At 39.7% G+C, this 7160-nt stretch overlaps 1 protein-coding gene across 1 annotated transcript in view; it reads right to left on the bottom strand.

Annotated features, from left to right (window-relative positions):
- Positions 1-7160, bottom strand: part of nup107 (nucleoporin 107) — a 92131-nt gene that overhangs the window by 38762 nt on the left and 46209 nt on the right. The window lies entirely within an intron of this gene.

The raw sequence follows: 7160 nt of genomic DNA, 5'->3' as shown, positions 1-7160 counted from the left end.
CACATGAGAACCCAGATTCTCAGCAGTTTTTTTTTTAACCCTTAAACCGCCGGAACCAGCTATAGTCGGTTCCCAATGCAATTGCCAGCAAGCCGGAGACGAGTATATTCGGCGACGCACATTCTTTGAATGTTGCTCCCAGCTATAGTCATGTCTCAGTGCAATTTGCCAGCACACAGGGGCCGAGTATAATTTGGCGACGTACATTCACTGAACGCTGCAACTGGCTATAGTCGCTTCACAGAGCAATTTGCCAGCACGCTGGAGCTGATCAGTCAGTGCCGTATATTCGTTGAGCAGCTCATGACCACTGCCGGCCCCGGCAGAACTGCAGCACCACTGTTCCAGGGATTCAGCTGCTGCACTAGACTTGCCTGCAAGCATCAGCGCTTACCTCTGTGTACTTGCGTGCAGCCAGTTCAAGCGCAGATGGCGCAGTGATTTACTGAAATTCAACAATGGCATCAGTTGCATCTTGTACATGATTGTTGCAGTATATATAATTTTTTATAGTTCAGTGGCAGTGTGTAAAATGATCAGTGTTTCAGTAACTGTGATGCTCTTTGCATGAAGAAAAAAAAAAAAAGTGTACCATTAAAATTTCACATTTTCTTTGTTAATTGTGACGTTTACTTAAAAAGTGCAGCAAAAAAGTATTTGGCGTCCAGGGGTGCATTAACCCCCAAGTATGTGGCGGTTTAAACTGATCAATAATTCACTAAATAAAATAATTTATTACATCTTTTAATACTATTACATATTTAGCACCTCGGCAATTTGGGTGGGCTGACCAGAATGGAGAACTTGAAATTTTTTCATGTCCATGTTCAATAACTTTTCTTTTTATACTGAATTAAAAATCAATCTATCTATATATATCTATATCCACGCACACACCTACACCTAAAAATAAAAGGAATCATCCCCCTTGGCTTTTTTTCATATTTTATTGTTATACAACATTGTACACAGAATTGAATCTGGCATTTATGACACTGATCAACAGAGAAAGATTTGTTAATGTCCAAGCAACCTCTACAAAATGGTCTAATTACAAATGTAAAACAACATATTATTGATCACAAAAGTATTCATTCTTTAAATATGATATAGATAAATCATCACTTTAGCCAACTGGTTTTACAAGTTGCATAATTAGTTAAGTGGAGATCACTGGTTTCAGATGATTGTAGAATAAATTCACCTGTTTATAGAAGGTTTAACTTGTATTTACGTTTAACTTGTATTTACAAGTGAGTACAGTGGCCTAACCTACACAATGAAAGCAAAAAAACACTCCAAGCAACTTTGTGAAAAGGTGATTAAAAAAATAAAGGTCAGTGGATGTACATGAGAAAACTTGAAAGTTACTGCATATACAGTAATCCCTCCTCGATCGCGGGGGTTGCGTTCTAGAACCCCCTGCGATAGATGAAAATCCGCGAAGTAGAAACCATGTGTTTGTATGGGTATTTTTATATATTTTAAGCCCTTATAAACTCTCCCACACTTATTATTAGAGCCCTCTAGACATGAAATAACACCCTTTAGTCAAAAGTTTAAACAGTGCTCCATGACCAGACAGAGATGACAGTTCGTTTTCACAATTAAAAGAATGCAGAGAATGTCAGAGAGAGAGAGAGCGCGAGATAAAAGCAAACAATCAAAAAATCAATACGTGCTTTTAAGTATGCCAAAGCACCGCGATAAAGCGGCATTTTGTAGAGGAGCATCCGTATCCTCTAGGCAAGCAGCCTCTCTGCTCACACCCAGACCATCAGGCGCAGAGAATGTCAGAGAGGGTGAGATAGAGAGAAAAGCAAACAATCAAGCACCGCTCGGGAAGCATATCTTATATCATTGAGAAGTTTTAGTTAATATGTAATACATGCTCTGATTGGGTAGCTTCTAAGCCATCTGCCAATAGCGTCCCTTGTATGAAATCAACTGGACAAACAAACTGAGGAAGCATGCACCATAAATTCAAAGACCCATTGTCAGCAGAAATCCACGAACCAGCGAAAAATCCGTGATATATATTTAGATATGCTTACATTTAAAATCCGTGATAGAGTGAATCCGCGAAAGTCGAGGCGCGATATATCGAGGCATTACTGTACTTGTTAAAGCGGAGTCCGCAAATACTTTTAACAATGTGATATTATAGCTTATCAGGTTTTTAGCACACCAGCAAGTTAGAATATGGTGGTGGCTGGGGGCGCAATGCTGAACCGGTGTTTAGTGCCCATCCAAGTCACCCACTGCCCCAAAGGCCTGCGGAGTCAGACGGCTTCTTCTGGTCTAAGCCTTAACTATGCTGAGGCATGTCTAAAACAGCTATATCATCCACTGGTGCGCTTTCAAAAGTGGCATGATGGCAAAGCGTGAGGTTGACGGCACAAAGAAAATGTATGCAGAGAGTGAAAGTAGGTGGAAGTTCACAGCATAACTTACCTGAAGATGTGAACAAGTGGCCAGGACATGGTTACAAACGTGTGAAGAAAGGAAGGTTTAAAATAGTGACAACGCTATTGATCAAAGGAGGACATGGGCTGTGTGACTCAACGTTGCTTGCTATTGTGGGTCCCCAGAAGATGTAAGCAATGATTGGCTAAGCAAACACAACAGCGGTATAAAACTGAAGTCCAAACCACCAGGTATTTGGTCTTTTGATCAGTTTTTTTTTTTACTTACAGAGCTTACTTACTTTGCTTCTGAGCAGGCAGAGCAGAGAGAAGAAATTTTAAACTAGTATATAATAGTGAGGACAGTTTACTTCAAATCTGTATATATTTTTGGGTGCAGATAATCTGTGTTTGTGGGTGCTCATCATTGTGTTTGTGCATATTTTTTTTCACCTTTTGTTTTTGATTTTATTTTCTGTCTGTCCTTTGTGAACTATATGAAGAAGAAAGAGGAAGGAAAGCCTATTTGTTTATTTTCTCATTCATTTTTGCTTTGGAGTCGCTGTAATTATTGTACATAGCAGCTGCACAGATTGTTCTTGCATTGAACTGTATATATTTGCAGGACATTACTCTATATAGTTATTGGCACATCTGGAAAAAAACAATTATGTTTTTGGAACAGTCAACATTGTCTGCATCTATATTCTCCCATCCCCTGGTTGTTCAATTATGGCACCATAAGTCTGAAAACTTGCAACAGTGCCATTGAACAGGGCACCACAATACTTTGGAGTCTAGTTAAATCAACCATTAAGAAACGAAAGGAATATGACACAGCTGTAAAGGGTGGAGTGCCCTCTCAGGGTTGGGGGAGAGATCCTGCCCCAAGTGGAGGAGTTCAAGTATCTCGGGTCTTGTTCACGAGTGAGGGAAGAATGGAGCGTGAGATCGACAGGCGGATCGGTGCGGCATCTGCAGTGATGCGGGCTCTGCATCGGTCTGTCGTGGTGAAAAAGGAGCTGAGCCGTAAGGCAAAGCTCTCAATTTACCCGTCGATCTACCTTCCTACCCTCACCTATGGTCATGAGCTATGGGTAGTGACCGAAAGAACGAGATCGCGAATACAAGCGGCTGAAATGAGTTTCCTCCGCAGGGTGTCTGGGCTTTCCCTTAAAGATAGGGTGAGAAGCTCAGTCATCCGGGAGGGGCTCAGAGTAGAGCCGCTGCTCCTCCGCATCGAGAGGAGTCAGATGAGGTGGCTCGGGCATCTGATCAGGATGCCTCCTGGACGCCTCCCTGGTGAGATGTTCCGGGCACGTCCAACCGGGAGGAGGCCCCGGGGAAGACCCAGGACACGCTGGAGGGACTATGTCTCCCGGCTAGCCTGGGAACGCATTGGGATTCTCCCGGAAGAGCTGGAAGAAGTGGCCGGGGAGAGGGAAGTCTGGGCCTCTCTGCTTAAGCTGCTGCCCCCGCGACCCGACCTCGGATAAGCCGAAGAGAATGGATGGAATGGATGGATGTAAATCTGTGTAAAGTAGGCCATCCATAAAACCTGAATGATCATGCAAGAAGTAGTCTAGTAAGGGAGACCACCAAGATATTATTGAGAGCTCTAAAGGAGATACAATCTAAAGTGGCTAAGACTAGAGTAACTGTGCATACAACAGGTGTTGCCCAAGTGCTTCACAGTCACAGTGCAAAGAAAAAGCCAAACAAACACCATTTGCCATCTAAGAGTTTGCCCATTTCACCATAAGGCAAATTAGAGATTCTGAAGGATCCTGGAAGAAAGTTTTATGGTCTGATGTGACTGAAATTTATTATTTTTTTCTTTTTTATTAAGAAAAACTGTACCACTGCCCACATTCAAAATGTGTGCAAGGAGGAGACAAGATCCTGAAACAAAAGAAAGCACGCTGAAGATTCTTCCATGTGTCTGGAAGAAGACAAACAGGAAAGGTACATCACTTAACTTCGACAATAAGGACAACTATTTTGATTCTAAGAACTATTAATTGTAATAGATATGACAAAGCCAGCTATTGTATTTTACTGGTGTCACTGTAACAGAAAGGTAATAACCTTGTGAATAACTTCTGGCTATTATGACTATCATCTGAAATCCAGTAAGAAAGTATACAGCAGTCTCACACATACACACACACACACTAGGGTGGTAGCCCAGCATAGAATGCCACTGTGCTAACATGAAAAACTTAACTAAAGAACCTATCCATCTTGAACACGTGGACAGAAAGACCCAAATTCATAAGTTATGTGCCTCTTTCTATAGAAAAGAACAAGTCAACAAGGCTTTAGTAATTTTACGTTTTGTATTGTATATCTATATTAGGGCTGGGAAAGAAAATGCATTAAAGCATTAGAGATAATTTTAAAGACATATTACATTATTATATCTTTCATTGCATTAACTATTGCATCATTTGCATGCTTTAGGAAAAAAGTAAAGAGGCCTACGGTATTTCTTCCTGGATCTAAACATGAGAATTTCGCTCAAGACAATTCTAGAATTCACTGCTAAAAACTAAACTTTCATGATTGTAGGGAAAAGTTAAGGAACAGTGCTGCTTGCTTAGTTTCTTGTTAAAAAACAGTCCGATGGCTCAGAGGATAACAATATTGTAATTTGCAGTATTTGAATGTCCAAATTCAAACAACACGGGTGCACTACTTCTTTATCCTATCACTTGAAAGCAAAGCATGCCAGTGCAAAAACAGATAATTTGGGTGGAAATACATGACAAACTACAATTCACGACTGTGAAAAATCGACCGAAGGCAGTGGCATTAATGGGTGGCCACTGGACATCATTTCGCAACCACAACTATGTTGATATAATTGTTCACCATGTACACAGTTTGTGGGTGTTTAATTCATTTGCACTAGGAGGTAAACAGAGGAATGTTATAACATTTTTTGATGGTGCAATGCGGTGGGAAATAAACAGAGAAGTGTCAACAGTATGCATGGACAATGCACACAGCATGTTGGCTGCAGCCAGACTTGTGTATCTAAATACACATTTAGTGCATTGTATATAGCATATAGTAATCCATCACAATTGGTCTTTGGGACTGTGGAATTGATACTACGTTGGCAAAATGTAAAAAGTTAGTTGGACACTTCAGGCACAGTCCAGCTAGTAGAGTCAATTTGAGAAGGCAGCAGTGTGCTATGGGACAATAAGAGGAGCCCCTCACTCAGGATATGCCCGCACGATGGAATTCTGCATTAGCAAGGATTACATGACTGTTAAGAAGTAAGGATGCTGTGCGAGCAAGCAACACCTATCAAAGTAATCCTCCAGAAACTCTGACCAACTGTGAATTTGAAAAAATTGTGATGGTGGAAAAACCTGTAGGACTTTGCAAGTAAGAATTTCAAATTTTCATAACACGTCTTATTAATGCTGTCAATTTCCAAAGAAATCTAGTAAGGTTTTTCATAAATTTTCATTTTAGGAGCTTAGATCTATTTCATAAAAGTAGTGGCCACTACATTGAAGTTATATAATGACAAAAATAACTTATTAGTGCTGTGCACACTAGTGTTCAAAAGTTTTAAATCACAGAAATTTGTTTTTGGAAGAATTTGTATTTTATTTGTATCTATCTACCACTGAATTAATTTAAAATATAACCAAGACATTACTAAGGTTGTTAGCTGTTACTGATTGATCAATGTACAGTATAACTTTTTATGCACACAGGACAGCAGCACCACATTTTCATCCTCCATTACTCTAGTGTCCTATATGTGGACGTAGAGCAAATATAATGAATGCTGGAGGTGTGCTTGATGCCTTCTGCCAAGTATGGAAGAGGAAATGTTATGGTGTGAGGCTGCATTAATGATAGCAAAATGGCAGATTTACAAAGATTGCAAGGAAAAATGAACCAGAAAGGCTACCACTCCATTTTTAAATGTCATGCCATCTCTTGTAAATAGAAGTTTTTTTTTTTAAATAAAAAGATTCTTACATTTCCAATGTATTAACTGTAATTTCTGATCAATTTAATGGTGCCTTGGCATCAATTCTTTAAAAACTAAAATCTCTGAGGAGCTCCAAATTTTAAATTACTAGTGCATGTATGCATACTGTATAAGTTATTTGCTTTCATTACAGCTATATGACAGATTTGTTTGGTTGAGAAAAATGTGTACTGCTAAATGATTTTGCTTTCTCCATGTGATAAAAGTGTCAGAGGATGACCCAGGCTATGTGACCAGATTAAGGAAAGCTCCGTCGTCTGCATGGAAAAAATTAAACAAGACTTGCATAAATGGTCAACCCTTCATCTCACACTAGCTGGAAGAATTAACACTGTTAAGATGAATATTCTTCCTAAGCTCCTTTTTTTATTTCAAAACATACCAATATACATTAATAAATCGTTCTTTAAGCAATTAGATTCAACAATAACCTCATTTATTTGGAATTCTAAACATCCACGCATCAAAAGAGCGACCCTACAAAGACAAAAGGCAGAAGGCGGCATGGCTCTACCTAACTTCCAGTTTTATTACTGGGCGGCAAATATACAGTCGATAAGAACCTGGACACAAATAGAAGAACATATACAGGCATGGACCGCAATAGAAGTAAAATCCTGCAGTACTTCTTTGTATTCCTTGCTTTGTGCTCCAATAAACACACGTTATCGGCAATACACTAATAACCCAATTGTGCTCCACTCACTTAGAATCTGGAACCAATGTAGAAAGCA

This window comes from Polypterus senegalus, chromosome 11 (assembly GCF_016835505.1).
Source record: "Polypterus senegalus isolate Bchr_013 chromosome 11, ASM1683550v1, whole genome shotgun sequence".
NCBI classification, from domain to species: Eukaryota; Metazoa; Chordata; class Cladistia; order Polypteriformes; family Polypteridae; genus Polypterus; species Polypterus senegalus.
This window is presented reverse-complemented; position numbering and strand designations above follow the sequence as displayed.